Source organism: Leptonychotes weddellii, chromosome 9 (genome assembly GCF_054177405.1).
Source record: "Leptonychotes weddellii isolate Sample4059 chromosome 9, ASM5417740v2, whole genome shotgun sequence".
Lineage (NCBI taxonomy): Eukaryota > Metazoa > Chordata > Mammalia > Carnivora > Phocidae > Leptonychotes > Leptonychotes weddellii.
Window position 1 is genome coordinate 41,401,813 of NC_138377.1, and position 15,265 is coordinate 41,417,077.

The window sequence follows — 15,265 nt, forward strand, 5'->3', positions numbered from 1 at the left end:
TAGACATTGGGGAGGGTATGTGCTATGGTGAGCACTGTAAATTGTGTAAGACTGTTGAATCACAGACCTGTACCTCTGAAACAAATAATACATTATATCTTAAAAAAAGAAGAAGAAGAAGATAGTAGGAAGGGAAAAATGAAGGGGGGGAATTGGAGGGAGAGACAAACCACGAGAGACTATGGACTCTGAGAAACAAACTGAGGGTTCTAGAGGGGAGGGGGGAGGAGGATGGGTTAGCCTGGTGATGGGTATTGAGGAGGGCACATTCTGCATGGAGTACTGGGTGTTATGCACAAACAATGAATCATGGAACACTACATCTAAAACTAATGATATAATGAATGGTGACTAACATAACATAATAAAATTTAAAAAAAAAGTCCTATAGATGATCAATTTTGTTAAGGGATCCATGATGGACTATATTACAATAGCATGACTATAATACCAGGCCATCTAAACAGAATTGTTCTTCCCTCTTACATGATCAAGTTCTGTGATTCTTGGCAGTGTACATACCTGATGTGCTCTTAGCAACTTTCAAAAACCTGATTGGGCTCATTTACCCATGTTGAAGGAGGATGACCCCATCAAAAAAGAGGTATAATTGGGGCGCCTGGGTGGCTCAGTCGTTAAGCGTCTGCCTTCTGCTCAGGTCGTGATCCCGGGGTCCTGGGATCGAGCCCCGCATCGGGCTCCCTGCTCAGCAGAATGCCTGCTTCTCCCTCTCCCACTCCCCCTGCCTGTGTTCCCTCTCTCGCTGTCTCTCTCTCTGTCAAAAAATAAATAAAATCTTTAAAAAAAAAAAAAAAAGAGGTATAATTTGGAAGCAGAGAGGTTTTCCTGTGCGGAAAGTAAAACAAAGGAGGTATAAATTCTGAAATTAAAACGTGACATTCTTGGGGAGCCTGGGTGGCTCAGTCAGTTAAGCATCTGCTTTCAACTGGAGTCATGATCTCAGGGCCCTGGGATCAAGCCCCACATTGGGCTCCCTGCTCAACAGGGAGTTTGCTTCTCCCTCTCCCTCTGCCACTGCCCCCTGCTTGTGCTCTCTCTCTCTATCAAATAAATAAGTAAAATCCTTTTTAAAAAAGGATTTTAACATTCTTGGCTAATTCAGGTCTTCAGTGATTTAGTTCATGCACTGCGCTACCCTTTGCAAAATGTCACTGTTAAGAGCTGGACATATAGTTCATAAATCTATTTACAGTAGTATGGTTCTATCAAGAGGTTAGCCTATTAGTACAAACCAATTTTTGCTAAAGGACATTATTTCTGTACTATGGCAGAGGTGCGAGCTGCTTCTTACCTCTCTCTTCTTAGCTCTCCTCTTCTCGGGCACATGGCTGTCCACCTGTCCCAGCCTTCCTTGTGGATAGGAGCAGCCATGTGACTGAGCCTGGGCCATCAAAACCTCGCATGCTTGACCCATCTTGCCCTTTGCCCCTTGCAGCTGGCTGGAACGCAGATGACCACCAGGGCAAGCTTGGAAGCCACCAGTTAAAGACAGCTGAGCCTCTGTCAGCTCCAGTGCACCCCACTGACCGGTGGGGATGACCTAGCACTGTTCTGTGAACAAGAAATAAGCGGTAAGGTATTTGAGCCCTTATATGTTTTTAGAGCAATTAGCCTTTTTTAACTCATAGCAAAATTCTTCTCTTTTACTTTTTTGGGGAGGGAGGAGACACACCAAAAAAGGACAAGTGGAGGGAAATCTAATTATAATGTTTGTGCTGGGCCTCTGTCATTTGCCCCTTTAGACTCAGGCTCTATCCTTCTGTATCCTGCTTTTAGCCCCTGAAGGCTGACCTACACTGTGGGCCTCTCAGGCCTCTGAGTGTGTGGTGATGAGAGGGAGGGAGGAGGGGGAGGTCAGGGCATTTCTTGCGCTGGCTCACTCCCTGTGAGGTCCTAATGGGAGTCCACGGCTCCTCTCAATCTGGCCGGTTTACAGGAGGGTCTCACTCCTTCCGGATTCAAATAGCGGTTCCCTGCCCTTGTCCGTGTGGCTTTGTCTCAGCTTGGCTGCCATAACAAAATACCACACACTGGGTGCTTACACAGCAGAAGTCTCTTTCTCACGGTGCTAGAGGCTAGGAAGTCCGAGATTGGGGTGCCAGCATGGTCAGGTTCCGGTGACAGCCCTCCTCCTGGCTTGCAGATGGCTGCCTTCCTGCTGTGTCCTCAGAGAGAGGGAGAGAGAAAAAGAGAGAGGGAGAGAGAGAGAGAATGAGGGAGAGAATGTTCTTTGGTTCCTTCTCGTAAGCGTACTGATCTCATCATGGCAAACCCTGCGTGACCTTATCTAAACCCAATTACCTCCCACGTCCTAATACCATCACATTAGGGGTTAGAGTTTCAATACCCAAATTTGGGGGGTGGGATACAGACATTCAGTCTATCACAGACTTAGGCACGTGTTGTCAGCCAGACTGCTATGAGACCCACGTTACTCCAGCATTTTTTGCAATGACTCCAGGCCCACACCTTGGCATTGTCCGTCTGTAAATAAACCCTCTTAGGATCATCCCACTTTGAGTGGGCCATCTGTTTGCTGTTAATACTCTGATCGAGACAATCTTGCTTCGCCTTCACTCTCAAAACTAATAGTAACAAATATTGTACATATTGCCTGAAACGAGTAAGCAGTTTTATATTTTAGGGCAATCAATAACAATCCCAAGCAATAATTCCCATGCAAATTACTACACCTCTCTCTTCAGTGGTACTTTGAACTTCCTGGCATCTCCAGATTCACCTCAGGCCACAAACCCAAACCTAAAAAGGAAGTCTCCTTAACCTTAAGGTCAAAATTTGAATCCTTAGCCTGACATTCAAGGGCTTTCATAATCTGGTCTCTCTCTCTCTCCTCTCCAGCATTATCATCACCATTTCCTCCCCCAACCTCCTTCCCCACCCTACAAGATGGGAGAAACGTGACTCTGACCCTGCACATCACAAGCCTTCTCTCTGGATCGCCTCCCATCTTCCTCCTCATTTAACTCCTGGTAGTCTTTCACCTCTGTCTTGCCGGGGCATCTACACCCAAGCCCCACCCGCATCCATCACGCACATACACACCTTCCCGGGCTGGAGTGGGCACTCCTCCATGCCCCCATCACGTTGTGCCTACCTACCTACATCACACCACTTTACTACCTGCCCACTGACTGCTGGATTGCGATTCTCTTAAGGACCGGAATTCGAATTCACTATTATTAAAGTCTTTATCCCCACAATAGGTCCTTAACATATATGTTTGCTGAATGCATAAGCCTCCAATAGTTTTAGGCTTTTGTTAAAAACTTGCATGTGCACTGAAATTCCTGTAGGGGACCTGGATAGAACTGGAATGAGGATTTGGGCATGCCCCTCTTCTGTTCCCATCACTCCTCTACAAGAGCTGGAGACTTGGAAAAAGAACCTTGTTTCCCTTCCAGATTCTCTACATCCCCACTTCCCCATGGAATGAAGAGATAATTGCATCACCCCTGACTTTCACATGTTCAACTCATCACAAATTCCCAATATATAGGACCTGAAGTACTGAAGTTTTGCTGTTAAACATATTGAATTTTTTTTTTAATTTAATTTTCTGAATAGGTAATACATTGTCATGAGTCAAAACCAAAATGCATAAAAATTTATACAGTGAAATGTCTCCCTCCACCATAACCCACGCCTCCATTAACCCAGTTTGTACTCTCCATATATGTCCCTCTTAACATATACTTGGTTCCAGAGTTGTTTAGTGCACCTGCAAGCAAATTGCAAATATACATTCTTATATTCTACCCTTCTTTACCAAAGCATGACATACTTTTTTGAACTGTTTTGTTTTGTTTTTTTACTTACCATGTTTTGGAAACTTTTCTTTACCTGTTCAGTCCTTGCCCCCTCACTCTTTTGTACAGCTGCATAGTATTCTAGCATGTGGGTGTATCATAGTATCTTTAGCCAAACCTTCATTGATAGACTTTTGAGTTGCTTCTAAGTTTTTTTGCGAACAATGCTTAAAATGATGTACATTTAATCTTGATATGATGCCATATGATTCAACGTATAATTCTTCTAACGTTTTTACTTTATACCTTGCTTCAAAAAACACTTCATTTGTGGGCCAGCTAATACATGACATTTGCTAAAGGATAAATTAAGGTTAGACCCTAGATCAATGACCTGAAAAAGTTATTTAACTTTATGAGTTCACTCCTGGGCATTTATCCATAAGAATGTTGGACGATTTAGCAGAGTATGAGTTCATTTCAATAGAGCAAGCAGTGTATGTGTAAGCTTTGCAGGTGTTGCCAAGGTCATTTGCACAAAGCCGCATTCAGGGCTCCCCTTGGGGAAAAGCTCCATCATTTTGGTACTTTTGATGATCAGTAATACTTTAATATCATTTGTTATGCTAATGCATTGTATTCAGCAGACGTTTACAAAACAGGGAAGGATTCAGCCTCCAGAATAGCAAAGGCCTCTGGAAGAAGGCATAAGGCATCGGTATCAAGACTCTGCTCATTCCAGAGGCTAAGAGGTTCAGTTGGGGTCTTTCTGACTGCTCCCACATACAGAACAGAATTCTGTGTGGGATTCTCCTGCACATACCTGCTGCTATAGAGGCTGGTGTTCCATTTGGCCAAAGGGAGATTGCCTCCAGCTGCCCTTCTTACTTGCTGGTTGTCGGGGTTGCCTAGTGAGGAGAGCCCTCAGACATGGCAGGTGCTGCATCTGCTGGAGGGCGGTGATGGTTTGGGAAGGGCCAACTGACTACTACTAGAATCCACCAAAAGCTTGTAAAAGCTGATTTCCTCAAGGGGGTGGGGGCACTATGGGTGGGGTCTTATGAAGCTGCTCAGCCTAAATAATGTCTGGGCTTAAGACCAAACCTGTAGGGCACCTGGGTGGCTCAGATGGTTAAGCGTCTGCCTTCGGCTTAGGTCATGATCCCAGGGTCCTGTGACCGGGTCCTGCGTCAGGCTCCCTGCTCAGCGGGAAGCCTGCTTCTCCCTCTCCCACTCCTCCTGCTTGTGTTCCCTCTCTCGCTGTCAATCTCTCCGTCAAATAAATAAATTAAAAAAAAAAATCTTGGGGCACCTGGATGGCTCAGATGGTTAAACGTCTGCCTTCGGCTCAGGTCATGATCCCAGGGTCCTGGGATCGAGTCCCACATCGGGCTCCCTGCTCCTTGGGAGCCTGCTTCTCCCTCTGCCTCTCTCTCTCTCTCATGAATAAATAAAATCTTTAAAAAAAAAAAAAAAAAGACCCAACCTGTAAGACCAGATGCATCTCCCTTCAGGAAGGATGGGCCTTGAGGCCCTCTGAGGCAGAACCAACTGAGGACACTCCACGAAGCCACACCAACCTCCGCCAGACCTTGTTTGCGGGGCTTAGAGATCTAAACTCACTTAGAGGAGCAAAATACTCTATATCCTTTATCTCTTTACATGTATATTTTATACTTTCCAGTTTGAAGATCTTCTGATTTAAGAAAATAAACCCGAAGAAAAAGACAGAGATAAAATTAGAGGCCTAAGTTAGAGGGAACTATTGCTGAAGAATATAGGCTTACAGCCTTGTTCTGGATAGTTTTCACAAACATTGGCTTTATTTTGAACTTTAGCCTTCATAACCCTTTCTGGGTTTCTGGTAATGGTATCATATCAATTTTGCAGATTTCTGGAACTCTCTCCAACTCACTCCATCTCTTTCCAGCTCCCCAGTCCTCTGTTTGGAAACCCCAATGCAAATGAACTACTCTGTTACATTTCTGATATGTATTAGGTACAATTTTTAAATGATATTGCTATTTCCATGTGTGTTTGTTTATTTCCTGCCACAAGTTTCCAATGAGCAGTTACCAGGCAGGCCCAGTTCCAGTCACTTGGATGCATTAGTGAGCAAAACTAGTAAAAGTGTGTCTCCACAATGAAGGATGGAATGGTAGATGAAGAATTTGTGTGATCAATAGTTGAACATGGGTCAGTTTAATACATTTATTTCCAGTGCTTCTTAGGTTTGAATATGGTCCTGAGAGAAAGATGAGCCCTTCTGTGGACTGTTTTCCCTTTTCTTCTTTCTTCTTCAATTTTCTCAGACATTTCCTTGACCTTCCCCCAACACACACACACACACATACACACACACACACATTCTTGTTTTATCCTATATTTAATCTAACTACAGTAATAACTCTTCATATCTTGTTTCACAGTTTTCTTGCATAGTTTGAATTTTTTACTTTTGTTTGGGAAAGTTATATCTACTACAGAGTAAGGCCCAGGTGGGCAGAAATCACAACACACACACACACACATACACACCTGTCTTTGTGAACCTCCTGACTGAAACCACATTCAATTTGGTGCTTAATTAAAAATTTGTATTATGACAATATCTGTATGTTTCAGTTATCTATTGCTGTGTAACAAACAAACCCAAAATTTGCTTAAAACAACAGCCATTTTATTTGGTCATGATTCTGTGGATCAGGAATTTGGGCTGGGCTTAGCTGAGTGGTCCTTCTGTTCCATATGACAGTGCCTGGGCTCACTCATATGGCTGCATTCAGCTAGGAGTTGGACCAGGGCCAGGCTGTTTGAGGTGTAGTCAGGCGTCTCTCCACCAGACTCTGTCCAGCAATGATGGGACTTCTTGCATGGCAGCTGGCTTCCAAGACGGAGACACAGACTTGGAAATTATGCATCACTTCTGTCACATTTTATTGGTCAAAACAGTCCCAGAACCAGCACAGGTTAAAGAGAGGAAACAGGGGCACCTGGGTGGCTCAGTTGGTTGAACATCCAACTCTTGATGTCAGCTCAGGTCATGATCTCAAGGTTGTGAGATCAAGCCTGCACGGGTCTCTGAGCTCAGCAGGGAGTCTGCTTGAGATTTTCTCCCTCTTCTTCTGCCCCTCCCGGCTCATGCTCTCTATCTATCTCTAAAATAATAAATAAATAAAATCTTTACCCCAAAAAAGAGGAGAGGAAACATACTCCACCTCCCCCAATTACGAGGGGAGTGGTAAGTTCACAATGCAAAAGAGCATGTAGGATGGGAGATGCCACTGCAGTAGCCTTGGAAACATGAGCTACCACACTCTATAGACCTGTTCTGTGTTAGCTGGTAATCCACTATAAATCCCAGTTCTGGGCAGTAGTAATGAATCTAATCTTAGTTTACTTTCTCCTTGTATGTCTGTCTGCTTTTTATTAATCAGCACTTTAGCTTGAATGGATGTTTTGAATTATAATCCTGAGTTCCATGTGTATCAGTCAGTATGTTCGGTTCCAAGGCACAGGAAGCAATTCTGGCTCACTTAAGCAGAAAGGGACTTTTCATTGGCTTATCACATTGTTTATAGAAGATAGGAAGGTTGGAGAACTAGACATGGAACATAGAACAAAACCTAAGGAAGGCTGGTGGGAAGGCATATCCACAGTGGTACCACAAGGACACTCTGCTCAGGGCTCTAGTGCTAACATTGTACACGCTAGGCTGTGGGGCTCTCAGTGCCACTGGGCCTGGGCCTGAGATTTTCATTCTTTCCCTTGTGGTTCCAAGTCCTGCATAGGAACAACCAGTTGTCCAAGTCTCCTTGCTCCATCCTTGACCAGGAAATGAAGAGAGGGCCCCTTCCACTTTAAAGGTTGGGGCTAAGAGTATTCTGCCTCCTACCTAGACTTATATGATGGAGTGTTCCCCACAAATACAAAGAGCTACCCAGTACTGAACATCCAGTCATTGGTAAAAGTATTAAATTGTCCTGATCTGGTCCCTGCTACCTCTCTGACCTCAACTCCTATTCATTCCACTGTAGCCTCAATGTAAAACACCAACTAAGTATGCTTCTGCCTCACGGCCTTGGTGTATGCAGTTTTCACATGTGAAATTCTTGTCCCCGGGGCGCCTGAGTGGCTCAGTCGTTAAGCGTCTGCCTTCGGCTCAGGTCATGATCCCAGGGTCCTGGGATCGAGCCCCGCATCGGGCTCCCTGCTCCGCGGGGAAGCCTGCTTCTCCCTCTCCCACTCCCTCTGCTTGTGTTCCCTCTTTCGCTGTGTCTCTCTCTGTCAAATAAATAAATAAAATCTTTAAAAAAAAAAAAAAGAAATTCTTGTCCCCAAATACCTGCATGACTCTCTCACACACCTTATTTAAGTCTTCCAATAGCCATTTTATCTAAAATTGTAACTCTTCACCCCATACTTTCTGTTTTATGGGGCAAGGATTTTAACCTGTTTTGTTCAGTGTTGCATCCCCAGCACCTAGAACAATGCCTGGAAAATAGTAAGTGTTCAATAAACACATCTTCAGTAAATGAATGTAGAGCCCTTTGCAGCCCCTTTGAAACACATTTGTTATACGGTTGACAATGATTCTTCTTAGAGTTTAATCCTTCTACCAATATATCTGCCTGCAATATGGTTTCCTCATTTTAAATTATTGTGCAAGACAAATGAAATTTTCTGATAGGTTAAAAAATTGTTTAATTTATTGTTCCCTTTCCTTCAACCAGGCTTATTCCTCTGCCTAGAAGGAAATTAGGTGAGTCAGACAGGATCATTTATTGTAAAACCATACCTTATGCTTTATTCTCTTCTCAGCATTTCTAAATTGATATTTTGCTGATTTATTGTATTACTTTTCAGGGTATTGCTGTGAGCTTAATAATTTTCAAGGTCCTCCCTATTATCCTTCATTCAGAAAGACATGAAGTTGGACTTTTTCCAGTTTTCAGGAATGTATTAGTCCTTGGGAGCTGCCACGAGCAAAGCAGAACAACAGTGACCTTGACTGATCCATGATCTATCCCAGAAGGCAAAACATCTGGCCCCGTAGATTTGAACACATTGATAGTGTTCAGGTAGTCATGAGTGAGGCAAAAAAGTTTACAGAGAACTTACTGAATGCAAAGTTTGTCCTGGATTTTCCCTTTCTGTGGTTTGGTGACCTACTTCCTCATCAGCGAATGTGACATCAATGGAGGATTTAATCAAGCTCTGCCATTTGCACAACTTGGGCAAAGAGGAAGCAGGAGGGAGGGGATCCAGCAAGCTTTAACAGGTGCTTCATGCCATTTCACATTTGTGTTCCTGCCAGAGGGCCAGTTTCTGTGGCCTGTTTCAGATGATAATGTATTTCCCTGTTTATATGATAACTGGTAAAGATGATCTCTCACTTGCTCCTTCACCCAACCATCCACTCATTCATGGACAACTTACTCCCTAAGCCCCTACTCTGTACCAGGCATTGTGGTTACAACAGTGAACAAAACGAAGTTCCAGCTTTCAGGAAGCGTATGACTAATTGTACCACCTAGTTTTTATAATTCTTGCTTTAATGACCACAAATATATACAGAAGAGAATGTTGATGGCTGACAATTTTACTATCCCCTAAAAAAAGCAAAAAGCCTTGGGTCAAAAAATGGGCAAAAGGGAGGGTTCAAGCCCAGTTCTTATTCATATTCCTAGCAAGCATCATCCTGACATATTGAGAAGAGGTGAATGATGACATTCCACCTGCCCACTCACCCCAGGCCTCTGTCACACCATAACACTGCCTCCTCGTTACATGTCTTCACCTAATGATATCACTCTGCTGTCCTGGGATATATGCAGTGGGCAGGTGCTCAAGGGCTATAAGTATTATAGCATTTGGGGCAACATTACCCCAGAAAATTCAAACTTTTTCATGTAAAACAGAAAATATTTGTAAACCATTTTCTCTCACCATTCCCATCCTGTTAATTTGGTGTAGCCCATTGGGTTTCCAGCTTTGGAGCTTGCCTGTTTTCCATCCATTATTTGCTCCAGAGACGCCTCCTATTTGCTCCAGGGCGTCTCTGGAGCAAATATCCTTTCACCCCAGGATATTTTGACAGAGTTGGTGTTCAGTGAATATTGAGCACCTAGAATGTGAGAGACAAGGTATTTTCCAGCATAGGTAGTGAGCAAAAATTAAAGCAACCTTTGAGAATCTGGATATAAAGGGATAAAAATCAAGATAATTCATGCATAGCCATTTGTTGTAGATCATCAGTTCTGCACTGAATTGAAGATCTACACAAACATTTCAATGTTTGAAGTGTCCAAACATTCTCTTTGGACTCTTTCCTTGACTCCACATTCTCCTGCTTTTCTTCCCAACTCTATGGCTGCTTCTCAGTCTGTTTTGTGGGTTCCTACCCCCCATCTGACCTCTACTTGTTGGAGGTCATGGCTCAGTGTTGAGCAACCTCTTCTCCATCCAAGCTACACTTTCTCCATAGGTGATCTCACCACACACTGTCTTTAATTGCTACATATAATTTTAATTCAATTACTTTATATATGTATTAATTTAATTACTACATATATAGGAGGAAAGGCAGGAGGGAGGGAAAGAGGGAGACAGGAAGAGTCCATTTAATTACTCTATATATATTACTTTAATTACTACAAAGAGAAAGTGAGAGATGGATTGAGGAGAGAGAGGGAGAAGGAAGAGAGAAGGCATATCAATATAGCACATTATTGCATAGTTTCAGCCCTGCTCTCTCCTCTGAACTCCAAATCCATATATTCAATGCCTTCTTAACATCTCTCCTTGGATGTTTCAAAGGCACTACAGACTCAACATGTCGAAACTGTATTTATATTCTCTCTCTCAAAACCTGGTATTTCTTTGCTCCTGATATCTTTGAATGGTGCTTCCCATTCATTCACTTGGTTATGCAAGCTGAAAATCCACAAGTTACTTGGACACTTCCATCTCTCTCCTTGCCCACATCCAATCCAGCACCAAGTTTTGACAAGTTTGCCTCCTAAATGTCATTCAAATCTGTCCTCTTCTTTTCTATTCCCATCACTTCAATCCCTGCAGAGAGCAAAAGTCCTCTGGATTTGACTCTTGCTGACCAACCCACATCCCTTTTTGACTCTTACAATCCATTTTCCACAAAGCAGCCAAAGAGATCATTCAGAATGCAAGGTTCTCAGATGGCTCCCAAATGATTCCACTGCTCTGAGGATACATGTGTCCCTGCTGACTTAAATCAGCCCTCATTTGATCTATATGATCTATATTCCCCCTCATTCTCTCCAGCCAGCTCCCCGGCCTTCTTTCCAGTTTTCTTCTCTGTATGTCTCCCCTACCATAGGGCTTTTGTCCTTCAACCTGGGAATCTTGACCATATCTTCTTGGAGTTTACTCTGATTCATGCTTCAGATTTTGACTGTCTCTTCCCCAGCACTTACCACAAAAATATTTGTTAAATGATATTGGGGCTTGAAGAGAGGTACTCATAAGTTAGATTTCTCTTTTCCCTGCTGGGTTGAGAGCCAGTTGAGAGAGTAGATATGGAGGGAACAATCCGATGGAGATCAAAATATCAGTTTTATGATCAATAGAGTGGTTGAAAAATGTGGTTTAGGTGTGCAGCAACATTAGTATGCCCAACATAAAATCCCAAATCAGGCAGCCTCACTCCCCTAGTCTTTGCTGTACACACATGCCCATGGACAAGCCCCTCACAGAATTCACCTCCTAGAAGAAGAACAGAATATGTATCCAAGAGAGGAGAGGAGAAAGAGGGCAGGCTATGCCCCACCACCACCCTCAAGAGCCTGTCCCAAATTTGCCATCCACATAAGCCACTCCACCTCCATGGTCAGAATTAGGGGTGTGGGAAGAGGCCAAGTGTGCTGGGAAGATCCTTCCTCATAGAAATCAGAGGAGAAGATCAGAAGCAATATGGCCCTAACAGGTCAATAAGTGGTTGGACATATGACTGAATGAATGAGTGAACAAATATTGACTACACATCTAATAAGTGATAGGCACAGTGCTAAGTACTGGAGATATATAAAGAAATAAAGATGTCTAACATTTATTGAACATATACTGTATGCCTAGCTCTCTTTTAAGTGCTTTGTCTGTATTAGTTTATTTACTACTAAACGCATTAGTATTTAATTTAATCTATTTAATTTTATTTAATATAATTTATCTCATTTTAATATAACTTAACATACTTACTATGTTATGTTTTATAATTATAGAATATATATTAAATATAAAAATAATTTAATATGTACTAATATTTGCAATGTTTTAATACATTTAATCCCCATAGCAACTCTCGGAGGTAGAAACTATTATTCCCCCTACCCTCATCTTTATGCACCACAGGATGAGGCCTGACCAGAGTGATAATGACCAGTGTGATGATGAATGCACACCTGCCTCAGCCACTTCTCTCTTCTTCTGCCTCTACCTGCCCACAGAAAGGATATATTCTCATTTGCTCTGCCTTGTGTGGTAAGCTTACAGTTTTGTGGACCTCATTTGCTTTCTTACTCAAAAAAATCCCAACAGATTAGGGGTGCCTGGCTGGCTCAGTCTGGAGAGCATGTGACTCTTGATATTGGGGTCATGAGGTCAAGCTCCACATAGGATGCAGAGATTACTCAAATAAAACTTAAAAAATACCAACAGATTAATCAAAATTTCAGATTATGCTCACATTGAATAAAAATCTCACTGAGCATTAGTTGAACATGATTCTGCAAGGTTAGGTAGGCCATTAATAAAAAATCAGCTCTGTCATCTGCATTATTTATATCTTGGTAAACAGCATTATATCTTGTTTCGATAATTATACTTTGAAAACAATGTAGTGAATGTGCTTAAGGTTCAAAGAAGAGTGACAAAGATGATCATCAAATCAACAGATAATAAATTACTGCAATGAAAGTTAAAATTAATTCAGGTTGTTAACTCATAGAAGAAAAGGCTAAGGAATTCTTTGATTACCTCTTATAAGCAAGTGAAGTACTTCAATAAGTAGGATGGTCGCTATGTCCACAAGAAAAAATAAACAGATGAGTTTGGTTTTAGAAATTTTAATTTTTAAAACTACAGAAAATTGCAACCAATACAACAAAACCGTATTCCATCCACCCCAAACTAGGAACCATTACCATTTTGTCTCCAGCCTTTAAAAAAAAGTCATAGAGTGCATGGTAGAAATTAGAACAATATCAAAGGGTTTATAATTAAAAAAGAATAAAAGTAAGCCTCCCACCCTCAGATGCCTGATCTCGCCCAGAGGCAATCCTACTACAGGTTTCTTATATTTCCTTACAAAGATGTTCTATGCATATATAAGCATATATGTAAGTGTATTCTTCCTTTTTTTTTTCCACAAATGGAAGTTCATGATGTACAACATTCTGGCCTTGCTTTTTTCAATTATTATATCTTGGAGACTGTTGAAACAGGGGAGTTTAAATCTAACATGAGAAAGTACTTTTTAGCAGTCATGTGGATAAAATTCTGGAAAGAGTCACTAAAACTGACATTAGTTTCAGCTCTCTTAAGCCACCTCTGTCATCAAACAGGTTAAGGTTCCTAGGAAGCCGACTGAAATGGAGATTAGAATGCAGGAATTTTATTAGGTAGTGCTCTTGGGATCAATACCTATAGAAAGGAATAGAAAGAGAAAAATAAAAAGCAGAAATGGGCAGAGAGAAAGTTTGGGCTGCAATGCAGTCTGAACAACACGAACCCTTGGGGAGCTAAAGCTGGAAAGGCCCTTCTGAGTTATCCTGAGACAGGGAGTCCAGGCCTTCCTGCCTCCACATTAATCAATCATGGGATGCAGATGGCCCTGGGGAGGTGTGACCTTAGGCTACACAGTCTCTTCAACCAAGACAAATTCCAAAAAAGACCAACAGCTAAGAGCTATATGCCAGTGGCACTCTAAAACTATGGGGGAATAAGTTCTTCATCTTTTGTAACTATCTAAGGACATGATTAGGGGGTATAAAAAACTCAGTGAGCCCCCATTAAGGTTTTCTCCCAACTTGTTGGACCTCATTCTGGGCAGGAAGAATTTTCCATCAACCCAAACACGTCTTCAAAAGGATAGTGGAGAGATTTGAGAAGCTATGCTCTCTGCACATCACTTAAAGAAAAAGTATCCAAAACTTACAAATGAAACAGAAAGTACTGTGTGCCCTTTCAATATTATACCAGAGCATTATCTAACAAGACTACCTAAAAAGTCTGATTCTCTAGGAAATACAATGTTCGATTTACTATTTACTATTGATTAGAGCCTAGACTCAAGGAAGTTAAATAGTGCCTTGTAGGAAACTGATAGTGATTTTTGCCCAGTCAATAAGATAACCTCAGGGCGCCTGGGTGGTTTAGTTGGTTAAACGCCAGACTCTTGATTTTGGCTCAGGTCATGATCTCAGGGCCGTGACATTGAGCCTTGCATGGCTCCACACTGAGCATGGAGCCTGCTTAAGATTCTCTCTCTTGGGGCGCCTGGGTGGCTCAGTCGTTAAGCGTCTGCTTTTGGCTCAGGTCATGATCCCAGGGTCCTGGGATTGAGCCCCGCATCGGGCTCCCTGCTCAGTGGGAAGTCTGCTTCTCCCTCTCCCACTCCCCCTGCTTATGTTCCCTCTCTCACTGTGTCTCTCTCTGTCAAATAAATAAATAAAATCTTTAAAAAAAAAAAAAAGATTCTCTCTCTCTTTCTCCCTCTGCCCCTCCCACCCTGCACCCATGTGCTCTCTTTCTTTCTCTCTCTCTAAAAATAAATAAAATAAAATAGAATAATAAAATAAAATAAAATAACATCAAAGGCCAAAGCACCTGTCAGGCTCTGTTGTTTTGTGCATCCATCATCCACTCTGACTGGACTAACCTTTTTCTGATTGCCCTGAGCCTTGGCTGTGCCAGCCATTAAATATTTTGAATATCATCCTTGAATTAATATAGCTGTAATAAGGTTATTGTTGTTTTGGGGATCATTTAAAATCACAGCATATTAGAGTCCAGTTGTGTTACCTCCTTTAAAAAACAAGAATGAACTTCTATGAAGTGCCTGGAATAGTCAGAAAGTAAAATAGTGGTTACCAGGGACTGTGGTTGGGGAGAAGGGGGAGTTAGTGTTTAATGGAGACAGAGTTTCAGTTTAGGAAGATGAAAAAGTTCTAGAGACAGATGGTGGTGGGGGTTGCACAGCAATGTGAATGTTCCTAATGCTATAAACTGTACTTAAAAATAGCTAAAATGGTAAATTTTGTGTTACGTATGTTTTACCACAAAAGAGTCACTATAAAAAATATTCAGCCAAAAATACCAGAATGAGACCACGGGTAGAAAATAAGTTCAAACAGATAATAAAAGGATAGAAAAAAATGTAGGTGTTCAGAAAAACAATAAAAACAAATGGTTTGGGGTATTAATTTCTTTAAAGGAACTAA

General features: G+C 42.0%; 2 long non-coding RNA genes across 4 annotated transcripts in view; one reads left to right on the top strand and one right to left on the bottom strand.

Annotated features, from left to right (window-relative positions):
- Positions 1 to 15,265, top strand: part of LOC145723432 (uncharacterized) — a 35,912-nt gene that overhangs the window by 18,137 nt on the left and 2,510 nt on the right. Inside the window, exon 2 of the long non-coding RNA XR_014148484.1 lies at positions 12,177 to 12,305. This is a non-coding gene — a long non-coding RNA (uncharacterized LOC145723432). The remainder of the gene's footprint in view (positions 1 to 12,176; positions 12,306 to 15,265) is intronic.
- Positions 1,318 to 15,265, bottom strand: part of LOC115941665 (uncharacterized) — a 188,306-nt gene continuing 174,358 nt past the window's right edge. For 2 of the 3 annotated variants that reach the window (XR_014148476.1, XR_014148477.1), the window contains 2 exons: positions 2,064 to 2,179; positions 1,318 to 1,572 (listed from right to left, as the gene is read on the bottom strand). This is a non-coding gene — a long non-coding RNA (uncharacterized LOC115941665). Of the gene's footprint in view, positions 1,573 to 2,063; positions 2,187 to 15,265 lie in introns of all 3 variants that reach the window. The other variant, XR_014148480.1, reaches the window with a different exon arrangement.